At 38.8% G+C, this 12,389-nt stretch overlaps 1 protein-coding gene across 4 annotated transcripts in view; it reads left to right on the forward strand.

Moving 5' to 3' along the window:
• The window catches only part of PGCKA1 (PDCD10 and GCKIII kinases associated 1), a 78,567-nt gene that overhangs the window by 37,629 nt on the left and 28,549 nt on the right, over positions 1 to 12,389 (forward strand). The window contains exon 2 of one of the 4 annotated variants that reach the window (XM_074322253.1): positions 7,705 to 7,767. The exons of 2 other annotated variants lie outside the window; for them this stretch is intronic. The gene's annotated coding sequence lies outside the window, so the exon portion shown is untranslated. Of the gene's footprint in view, positions 1 to 3,538; positions 3,561 to 7,704; positions 7,768 to 12,389 lie in introns of those variants that run through there. One more of the 4 variants, XM_019741947.2, reaches the window with a different exon arrangement.

Here is a 12,389-nt window from a genome sequence, read left to right on the forward strand (position 1 = left end):
GGTTTCAACATAGGAATTTGGGGGGACACAAACATTCAGTGTATAGCAAAGACCAAAAGGAGGGTCATGTGCTGTCTCTGTTTTCCTCCACAAGTGAACAAATTACATTGTCTTGTGTGTTATATACACATATGTGAAACATTCCTTTCTTAGTTCAGGCTGCTATAACAAATTACCATAGATTGGGTGGCTTAAACAACAAATGTTTATTTCTCTTGGCTCTGGAGACTTGGAAGTCTGAGATCAGGGTTCCAGCTTAGCCAGGCTCCTGACGAGGGCCCTCTTCCTGGTTATGTGCTCACATGGCCTTTCCTTCCTGTGGGCACACTGAGAGAGCTGGAGAGCGATCTTGATTCTCTCCCTTTTATTGGGACATTGAATGTAATCCCATCGTGGGGGCTCCACCCTCCTGACCTCATCTAAACCTAATTACCTCCCAAAGACCCCACCTCCAAATACTATCACAGTGGAGATCAGGGCTTCTGCATGAATTTTGGGAGGTACAGTTTATAGTATTTTCCTCTCAGCTATATTAGCATTTACATTTCAACAAGAGAAAGTGGCAGAGAGTGTAACAGTGGAGTATAAAATGGGTTCCTTCTTTGAAAGACTTTGCCTACATTAGGTTATCTCCAGCATGAAGCCATTGGAGAACAGGAAATGCATTCTTAACGTATTAGTTATCACTGCATAACAAGTTACCCCAAAACTCAGTGATTTAAAACAATAGTAAACATTTATCATCTCTGGCAGCTTCTGTGGCTCAGGAATTTGAGCATGGCCTACTTAGGCCTTTCTAGCCTGGGGTCTCTCATAAGATTAAGAGTGCAGTCAGATGTCGGTTGTGGCTTGAGTCATGGAGGCTTCACTGGGACTGGTGGATAGACTTCCACGGTTGTTTAAGTAGGTTGCTCCCCATGAGGCTTTTCCACTCACAGCATGGCAGCCAGCTTCCCCCAGAGTGAGCAACTGGAGAGACCATTACAGACGCTGTAATGCCTTTCCTTACCCAGCCTTGGCAATCACACTTTATCACCTCTGCCATATTCTGTCTGTCACACAGGCGAGCCCTAATTCAATGAGGGAAGAGCACTATACAAGAATGTGACCTTACTAACCATTTCTTACCTTTTACTGTTTAGTAAAGAAAGGGTTGTTTTGTTTTGCTTTTTTAATGAAATGAAGGCTAACTACTAGATACCGTCTTCCTAAGTGTATCTAAGGCAATGACTGAGGTGATATTGAGAGAGGCCAAAGCAGTGATTGCCCATGGAGAGTCCAGGAAGTGTCAGTGGGCACAAGGGGTTCCAGAAGAGGGTAAGGAAGAACTCTGGGTACTAGAAAAGGGAAGGGAAGGTAAAGGCCAGAGGATTCCAGCCTCTCTTTGGTGATTCACGGCATCCAGATTGAAGATGGAGCCAACTTTACAATTCTAAAATTTGTTCAGTCCCAGGAAACTAAAATTGGAAAATAGAAAGAGGTTATACCTTTCAGTTCTGCAAACATTTGTATGCTTCCTCTGGGATAGGAAAAGTAGAATAATGGGACAGTAATGCAGGGAAGGGAAACCAGCAATGAATGAGCAGCTAACTGAGCTATGTATGCAGTTGCTTTTAATATTTACAGTAACCCCAGGAGGTGTTATGATCCTCCTTAAATGAAACTAAAATTGAACCTAGAGGATTATGGTCAGCCACATAACCAGTTAGTAAGGGCCCATTGTACTTAACTTTAAATATCGTGGATCTTCTCAGCATCTGAAAAATCAAACTAAATTGTATCAAGGTTAGATAATAGCCACAGGAAAGCTTGAAGTAGGTGAGAATTATCCACTCTCAATATCATCCCTGCCAGGATATAATGAAACCAAGTCTCAGACCAAATATTCCACACATATGTTTTGAAACCACATTTATTATTAGCAAGCAGGCACGAAACAGTACATCAGTCTGTTTCATAAACTTGGAACCCCAATCCTCTACCCTTCTAGGTTCTCCTACCACCACTTTATGGAAAAGATACTTGAGTCATACCCGACAATATTCCATACGTACTAGGTTTCTGTTACTCTTACAGACAGCATCAGGCACCAGGAACCGTGTAATCCAATGGCAGGTCAGAGAACCAGGAATCCAGCTTCATGTTAATAGGTGTCTGGATGTAGACACTGGATTCTTATTCTCTGTTCATACTGGGCTGGAAAAGCCACCTGTATACCTAGAAACCCACAAGTAGTGGGATTTTGTAACATTTATTTTCCTGATTAATAAGCCACTGATTTCACCAACAAAAAAGCATTTATGCCATTCATTAGTTCATATCTTAATCAGTGGACAGCTGGAGTTACATTTAGTGACTCTTCTGTGTCTGATCTTCCTGAGTACACACTAGTTGATCACTAGTGTAAATTTCTGACAACCCCTAGGGTTTCATAAGCTAAACATTTATATCATACTGGTTGAGATGAAGTAAATTATAGACATCAAAGTAAAGGAAACCTGTAAATTCTTAGCCGAGAGAGTGGATGCAGGCAGAGCTAAGTTGAACACTGCCATCCCACTGGAATCCAGTACCATGTTATTTTATGGTTATTGTCAAATTGCTTCATGTGTTGGATTGGGCTTCCTAATTAGATTATTAAAATTATTGGAGAGAGTGAGTCATATCCTTTTTAATTTTTCAACAATGGCTAGCACAGTGCTAAGTACATATAGGTACATATGGGTGTGCAATAAACACTTTTTAATTATTAAAATTTATAGCAATATCTTACAAAATATTTGGGCCTAAGGATTCTATATTTGCTTCAAAGTTCTAAAGTGCCTCAGTGGACCTAATGACATTGAAAAACTGCCTAGCTCACTTGAAATTATTCAGTGCAATTTGCAATGAGTGATGGAAATGGTATACACATTTTGTATAGTTTTTTTGGGGGGTTTTTTTTAATGTCAATTCAGAGCCTTGCTCCTAACATATATTAAGCTTCATCAGGGAATAAGCATAAAGTATAACCCATAATATGCCAATATAAATGGTGATATTTGGATTCATTTTAGAATTTTTTACATTGAGGTTTTTCCATTTCCACCGACTTAATTATGTCAAGCATCAACTTTAGGAGATGGAAGTAAGCAGTGGCTTTTTTTTTGACTCAAGGCAGTGTTTGAATGCTAATGGTTGAAAACACCACAATATTTGACCCTGAGGAGCCTTGACTAAAGGGATTTCATGTTTTCATTCATGTCTTCAGCGAGGAAAGGTATACAGCTCCTTCTATTTAATATGTAATCACTGAACTTCATCAGCAGTTAGTGCTGAGTGTTTGATTTTGTGAAGCAATATCCCTCAGCCACACAGCCAACCTGCAGCCACACCCCAGCCAGAAGGGCCCAGGACTGGGTTTTCTGTTTGGTTTTTAACCATTGCACAATTGTGTAAAGTTCTAAGAACCTGCTAGTCTTGGAATGTAATCTTTGGGGGCGCCTCTTTTGGGGAAAGAAAGGAGAAGAACCAGCACAACAGTTCCAGTATAGGTCTCATAACGTCACAAGCCTGGTGAGGTAAGAAAATGCTTCAGAAAAAATACAGAAAAACGTAGTTCCTCCTGCAGTTGCCCAGAGAGAGAAGGAAGCCCATACTGATTCCCCGCAGTGTTGCCCTCGGCAGGAAACCCACCTACTATAGTCCAGGGAAGGGAGGGTTTGCAATTAAATTAGAGAAACTGATCCTGTGAATTTACTTTGCATTCCTTCCAAATTCATATAGAACTGTACAGCAGGGTATATTCAAGTTTAAAAGTTTTATAGTTTTAAGGAACTGTTCTCATGAATAATTCTAACCCTAGTGTACATTATGTAAACACCAGGAAAGAAAAACTTACTACTTTTTTCCAGTTTAAGTTTGCACATATGCATGCACACACACAGCACACACACATTTTTTTATTTAAAAAATTCAGTTTAGGTAATCTGGTTCAATGTTCATGGTTTAAGATTTTATTTCTGACAACTGGTCACATTTGGTTTATCATATTTTATACTTTTTTCAATTTAGAATGTTTTCTGCCCAGGAATATAGCAAGTTTTTATGAAACCTGATGCTATTGCAACTAGAACTCAAATCTCAGAATTAGAATGATGCTAAATTTAACAAGGTTACCTAAAGTCTTTATACCTTCAAATGTTTCTAGGCTAAATTTTGTGATTTCCCCAGAAACACATACCAAATTGTCTTCCATAATGTGCTTTATAAATATATGTACTATAATGTAGGTACTTTAGATTGCAACTATTAATTATTTTCTTTTACTAATTCTAGCTTTATGATTCATATGTAATTCTTCCTTTGTATTTTCTCCCCAGCCATATGATCATATATTGTTGATGCTATAAATTCTTACTACTTTAGGCTAGGCTGACTCCTGGTGGCTCTGTTGTACCTTCTATGCTTGAAATGCTTGGTATTTGTTGAAATTGCCCATGGCTTGACAGTGAATCCTTGGTGTCCCTGAAATCCAGAATAAAAAATAGGGTTTATAAATGTGTATAAAATAAAAAAGCAAGGGAGCTCTTAGAATCTCTGACTTCTTTGAGATTTGATCTGGTTAATAACTACCACAAATGGGCTTCTATTCTTTTTATTTTTGGAAGAAAATACTATCTTATCAAGGGGTAAAAAATGGAATCAATCCAACCAGTTTACCTGACCATTTAGAAGACAGGAGGAAGCTGGCTTCTTCATAAGTATTTTGTCTGTGCACCCCACTCCACCGCAGGTAACCTTGAGTTGATCTGAATGGAGGGGAGAATGCAATATGCTACATACAACAGCTACCATTAGTTATACACCCCAGGCGGTGTGCTGGACACATTTCATGGACTGAACCCTTTCATTCATTTAACATAATAAGCCTGTGAGATCGGCATGATTACCCCTATTTCACATATTAAAAAATAATGTAAGTCTTTTTGTATTTGTTGTTTTTCTTTTTTCTTTTTTTTTTTAGTGCCTGCTTTTAAAATATAAAAAAGAAGTGGTAAAGAAAGGATCTTAAAGAGGCATGGAATCCCAAAAGTGATGATAAATATTTCAGGGCAACACATTTTTGAAAGTATCACAAACTCTAAAAGATTTTATCAAAATTGTATCACAAACTCTAAAAGATTTTATCTTTCATTTAAATATGATGCTCCCCAAAACAACAGTTGTCTGTGCTGATTTCACTGGTGGCAAATGAGCCTTCCTAAATTCTAGCCCGTGGTTCCAACATAAAATATTTACTGTCAGAAGTTACCTTTGAGGTCTGTGCTAACACTCTCCAGTTACATATTTACCTGCTCGCTTTCCTTTTTATGTATTTCCTGAAAAGAGGTGAAAATAGTAATCATTGGGAGGCAGGTAACAATCTTCCATATACTCAAGTAATCTGATTGTGACCGGGCTTGTTGTCAAACTCTTCAGTCAGTCACACTTGAAAATTGCTTTTCTAAGCTGATGGTTGCCAGATGGGAGGGGGTTTGGGGGTGGGTGAAAAGGCGGAAGGGATTAATAAGTACACATTGGTTCTTACAAAGTCACCACTGGGATGTAGGGTATAACATAAGGAATATAGTCAATAATATTGTAATAACTATGTATGGTATCAGATGGGTACTAAATTTGTTGGGATGATAGATGGGAGGGGTTTCGGGGGCAGGGTAGAAAAGGTAAAGGCATTAAGAAGTACAAATTGGTAGTTATAAAATAGCCATGGGGACGTAAAGCATAGAGAATATAGTCAAATAGAGTAATAACTATGCACAGTGCCAGGTGGGTACTGCACCAGTCAAGGGGATCACTTCTTAAATTATATAAATGTCTAACCACTATGCTGTACACCTGAAATTAATATAAAATAATATTGAATGTCAACTATAATTGAAAATGTTTTAAAGATGGGGGGAAAGGTGAAGGGGAATAAGAGGTTCAGATTTCCTGTATAAAACAAATACGTCATGGGATGTAATGTACAGCATAGGAAATATAGTCAAGAATATTGTGATGGCATGGTACGGTGTCACATGGTTGCTGGACTTATCATGGTGATCATTTAGTTAGGTATATAAATGTTGAATAACTATGGTGTACACCCGAAACTAATATAATACTATATATGTTAGCTATATTTTAATAAAGTATTAAAAAAAAAAAAGGAAACCCTGCCAATTCTGTAGGTGGGGGAATGTAACTTTTCATTTGTATTTTTATTACTGAGATTTGTTGCATACCATTATACTGTATTTCTACCACACTGATACAATAGCTGTAAAGAACACAGAAAACAGTAAAAGAATTAGGAAAGGATGAGTTTTGAGTATTTGTTAGCTTCACTTTTAAAATAATTTGTTTGCCTATACTTTAACAGAATTTAATTCTTTAAGATCACCCCATTCTACTGGTGAGGAAAAGTATTGTCCCTATTGTACAGGTGAGGAAACTGAGTACTACCTTCATGTCACATGACAGTGCTGAAGTCATTTTTTTCTCTCACTAAATGTTAATACTCTACTGGAAACTTAATGCCCGACATCCCACCACTTAAGATTGATTAACTCAGCTGGGGAAGTTGTGTTGTAGGGTCACTGTTAATTGGAGGTTAGTGGTGTGTGGATGAGGGCAAATTGTCTGAGAAATGCATTTGCCCTTCAGGCTCAGAATGCTGAAATCTTGTGCTGGAGCCAGCCAGGACTGGCTGGGGAATTTTAGAATTTCAGAAATTTTTTGAAGTGATATTAAAAAATTAAATTCTATGAAAATATATAGGCAAACAAATTATATTAAAAACAAAGTTAATAAGTACTCAGAACCCATCCTTTCCTAATTCTTTTACTGTTTTCTGTGTTCTGTACATCTATTGTATCTGTGTGGTAGAAATACTGTATAATGGTACGCAACTAAACATTTCTTTTCAACTTTGTGTTCAGTGACTTAACATTAATTACTAGCTTGAAATCAGCCATGACAGGAGCACTTAAACCATGGAAACTGGCAAGTGCTTTAAAGTGTCGGTTTAATGTTTTGTTGCTTGACTATGTTTAAGAATATGAGGAAGAAAATGTTAACGCGAATTAAACGTAAACGTTTGTTGTCTGTAACCATTACGTGAGAATAACACAGAAAATTCCTGAGGAAATTTTTCTTCCAGTATTCAAAAACTATTATCTGATTCAGCAAAGAATCTGCTCATGTCATTACCAAACAAGTGGCATTCCAACATATGTGCTCATAGTTTCACTGTCACCTAACTAGTTAATATAAATGAAAATGTCAACTAACCTTCATGTCGGAACTATACTTGTTCATCAGTTGCAACTGTACATTGACTATGAATAGAAGAGTCCAGCAAAATTCAGTTAAAGCTTCTGTGACAATCAATTTGTCTATGTGGAGTTTATAATAAAAAGAAAGTATTGTTTATCTTATTTTGTAAACTGTGTACTATACAGCCTTTATTTATAATAAACATTTATTTTTTCTGTAGAACCAGTTGTTAAACATTTGCCAGTATACTGCTGCCTGTGAGGTATGACTGGTCACAAACTTTTCACGTGCCAGAACTGCAGGGTAAAATTCATGCCTTCCCCAAAACATTGGCACTATTTTGAATGTAGTTGAAACAGGAACATAACTCTTTATCTCGTTGTGTTTTTTTGTTTTTTTTAAAAGAGGCTGAAAAGCATGCCATCTTCTTCTGGTGTTGAAATGTCTGCATTAGTCCACCAGCCAAGAGTGAGTACTGTCAAGAAATCTTCAAACTACCCAAAATGGGTTACCGATATGTTTCTCCTGAAATGTCATGCATTTTGTTTCTGGGTGTACCTGTGCCCTTTTTTCCTAATGAAGATTATAGGATCCATTTCCAGCTATCTCTGGCTTACGCAGTAGGATTCCCCCCCACCCACCCAAAGAACAGTAAATTAATACACTTTATGTGTTAGCATATCAAGTTAAGAAAACATTAAGGATTGAAAAATTGGGAATTTAAATAGGTCTCATATTTACTTAGTTGAGTGAATTAAAAGTAGGTCAAGAGCTTATCAATTTCTGGTTTTGTTTTACTTCTACCCCGTACCACTCTCTAGAAATACTCCTGTGATCTGTGGATGGTCACGCATATTTTTATATGCTCAGTTACTTAGATCTACTTTAATTGGTTTTGGACTGTTTCCACAACACTGTGTTTCCGCATTACATTTCATTCCACATTGCAGAAGGTGGGGCTGTTCTGTTGATTTTAACTTACAAATTAGCAAACTTTCTGTGACCAAACGTTTTTACTTTCTCTGAGCAAACTTTCATACACAAAATTTTGAGAACAGCCTTCCTTCCCATCTTACTCTGATAGACACCTAATGTTTGTTAATAAAAAAACAAAAAAGAATGAATGAAAGAACAACTTCCAATATTTTCTGAAAAAGTGTTTATGTAGGATTAGGAATGCTTAAGTGAAAGGAATAAAAATAACTGGGCAAGTTATATTTGACTCAAATTTGAACAGTCATCTAATGGAGACAAATCATATCTGCTGAGTTCTTGGTTCCCTTAGAAAAGAAGATGGATTGCCAAGTAATTGTGGGAATTACTTGCAATGTACATTTTCCTGGTGATTCGTAGGCAGAATTTTTTCTGGTTTTGATATTAAACAATATCAGGTTCTCTATTTTCTTGGGATGTCTACATCAGAAATGATACTAAAAGGAAAGCCTGACCAAGTTTTTGAACTCTTGAGATTTTTTTGTTCCCTAGTGGGGAACAATATTGTTTTTTGTTCTTCATTTTTTTTTTTTTCAGTGGCATTTAAAGAAGCAAGATGAGATAGATAGTCCATACAGAAGTAGCAATCTTTTTTTTTTTTTTTTTTTTTTAACTTTTGAAAATCACTGCTCTAGGAAACATACAATTTAAATCCAAGGTCATTGGCTGCAGTCTGACCAAAATAGATAATACGTTTCCCAGAGGATGGACACACAACATTGATGTTATGGTATCATGAAGTCTAGGAATTTAAGTTACAAAAACCCATGTCTGAGAAGGTTGGAGTCCATTCTGGCACGGCTACAGTTAGGGCCTTGGCTCGAGTCAGGTGTCTTCTTAACCTTGAAGCCATTCCTTGCATTCTACTTCCTTTAATCAGACCATACTATCTTGAATCTAATAGTATGAGGTCAGATTTTTAGGACAAGTCAGTTAAGAAACAATTTATAATTGTCTTTTTTTTAAAAAAACACTTTATTGGGGAAGGGGAACAGGATTTTATTGGGGAACACTGTGTACTTCCAGGACTTTTCTCCAAGTCAAGTTGTTGTCCTTTCAATCTTAGTTGTGGAGGGTGCCGTTCAGCTTCAAGTTGTTGTCCTTTCAGTCTTAGTTGTGTCGGGCGCAGCTCAGCTCCAGGTCCAGTTGCCGTTTTCTAGTTGCAGGGGGCGCAGCCCACCATCCCTTGCGGGAGTCGAACCGGCAACCTTGTGGTTGAGAGGACACACTCCAACCAACTGAGCCATCCGGGAGCTCAGCGGCAGCTCAGCTCAAAGTGCCGTGTTCAATCTTAGTTGCAGGGGGTTGCTGCCCACAATCCCTTGCGGGACTCGAGGAGTTGAACCGGCAACCTTGTGGTTGAGAGCCCACTGGCCCATGTGGGAATCGAACCGGCAGCCTTCGGAGTTAGGAACATGGAGTTCTAACCGCCTGAGCCACCGGGCCGGCCCAAGAAACAATTTGTTGAGTTTCTACTGTGTGCTTATCACTGGATGGAACCCTAAGTAGTTTCCTTATAAAATTTACGTTCCAGCATAGCACAGCCAGAATGGGTGAAATTTTTTTTTTTTTTATTAAACTAAAATCAATTGAATGAGAGAGAGGAACATGGCATCATCATCATCACTTTATGGGTGAGGAAATTGGTTTCCTTTGTGTAAGTGACTTTGCTAAGTCCACAGAGTGGCAGCTCCAAGACACGAGCCACATGTCCTGGTACTTTGGATCCCAAGCAGCTTCCGCATCAGTCAGAGTTCAGATCTTGGCTCCACCACTTGCTAGCTACAGGATATGAGGCAAGTTCCTTAAACTTCTGCTTCCTACCCTATGAAATAGGTGTGAAAGTACTACCTACCTCATAAGGTTGTTCTCAGGGTTAAATGAGGTAATGCACGGAAAATGCTTGACGCGTAGTAAGCATTCAATAAGGATCATTAGTATTCCATTATGAATAATGGGCACTAAATCAGGTTCTGTGGTTATAAAACTGAGTAAGACAGCACCAGCCAGGGAGGCAGACATCTATGTAACTGATCACATGGCTGTGGGATAGACTCTGAGTGAGCAGTTGACACAGTGCTTTGATGGTTGGTGTCATCTAAATGGTTGGGACCATTTGGAGCTGGGAAGAGGGGTCCAAAAGTCTCCACAGAGCAGATCACAATGGAAGGTAGAATTTTGCTCACTTTGAAAGGGTGAGCCCAGCTAAAGAGGCACAACTGTATTAGTTACCTATTGCTGTGTAACAAATTACCTCATTTGTTACCTCATTGTTTTTGTGGGTCAGGAACCCACACAGGCTAATGGGGCGCCTCTGGCTTAGAGTCTCTCTGAGATTGTAGTCAAGCTGTTGGCCAGAGCTGCTCTGGTCTTTCCTCTGCAGCGTGGACTGGAGCTGGAGAATCTGCCTCAAGGTCACTCAGGTGCCTTTTGGCAGGCCTCGAAAGATTCACTTTCAAGTTCACTCACCTGGTTGCTGGCATGCCTTAGTTTCTGCTCACATACTTTCTTCTGTAGAGCTGGAGTCAGCACTTTTTCTGTAGAGGGCTAGACAGTAAATATTTCAGGCTTTGCCGTTCATACAGTATCTGTCGCCACTACTTAGCTCTGCTATGTAGCGAAAAAGCGCAGCCATAGGCAACACGTAAGTGAATGGCCAAAGCTGTGTTCTAATAAAACTTTATTTACAAAAAAAAAAGTGGCCTAACTCCAGTTCTAAATCTCTACAAGGACAGCAGCATGGTTTAACAAAAATAATACTGACAGTCACTTAGCTTCTCAGAATTTCAATTCCCAATCTGTAATACTTGGGGGTTGGATTAATCTTTTCCCAGGGCCTTCTCACCCCACAAATGCTGTGAGTCTAACTTTAATCTTCATTCACAGCTGTTTGATAGCCATTTATTTGTTTTGTCTCTCTCTGCTAAAACTAACAGACTAACCAGATTGTCAAGTCACCGTACAAATCTCACTGTAGAATGGGAGATACTCCGCGAGGGACAACTTAAGTGATGCGTTCAAATTCCTCCTGTTAGTACATGTAGCCTCAGTCACGCGTGGTGTGGCTGGCCAGCTGTGGGGCAGAGAGCAATGGGCTCACGACTGCAGGGGTCTTGCCTGCCTCCATGGGAGGCCCAGAAGTTAGAGGACCAGGGCCATCATAGTATGGCTACTGGTGGTCGATTGCTTACCTGCGCTAATACAGAGTATGTAATCCCTGAGCTACCAGCATTTCAGGTTCTTGAGACACTATCAATACTTAAGGAAATCACATATAGAGGAGTCTCTGCAAAAGGTATGTGAGAGTAGGACCCCCACCCCCCAAGAATTTCCCTTAAACTAATTGCGCAGAAATCTGTCTCTAGTATTTCCTTTGGTATCACACTTGTGGCGAACATACAACCTGGTTTTTCTCGAGCAGCAGTAGTATCCGATCAAGGTCTCAGATGTTGAAAGAGGCTTAGATTACATTTTGTTGTTATTTTCGAGGCTCTCCATATGTTAAAGTAGTGAAATAATGGCAAAACAGGATTATAAGAAATTGAAAAATATTTTAAATGCTTACATATACAAATCACAATATTGCATACATGCATAAAGGTGGTAAAATGTTCCTATTCTCAAGATAAAGTATTAGTTCATAGGAAACTGCAGCTGACTTATTATGGAAAAATGGGGCTAAAGTTCAAAGCTGTGTGGCGAACATTAACTTTCAATCCTGTCAATATAGCACTGGGCATGTATTTGGAGATGCTTGTCAAGAGTCTGCATTTGAGACCCTTCATGAATTACCTGGTAGCCCAGGTAATTGACCTCCTGTATCCCACATTCCCTGCCTACCTTCACAATGATAGGCTTGGTTGCATACACCTGTCATATTGAAGACTCCAGGGTGTCAATGAAAAAGCTTGAACTCTGAATCTTTGTTCCACCATTTACTAGTTGTGTAAACTTACGTGAGTTAGTTAACTTGCTATTCATAAAATGGAGCTAGTAGTAATGGTTATTTTCATAGTTGCTGGGAAGAAAATGATACGCTGTAAAGTATCAAACACATGCATGCTCAAGTGTCAGATACACACACACACACACACACA

This window comes from Rhinolophus sinicus, linkage group LG02 (assembly GCF_036562045.2).
Source record: "Rhinolophus sinicus isolate RSC01 linkage group LG02, ASM3656204v1, whole genome shotgun sequence".
Taxonomy (NCBI): Eukaryota; Metazoa; Chordata; class Mammalia; order Chiroptera; family Rhinolophidae; genus Rhinolophus; species Rhinolophus sinicus.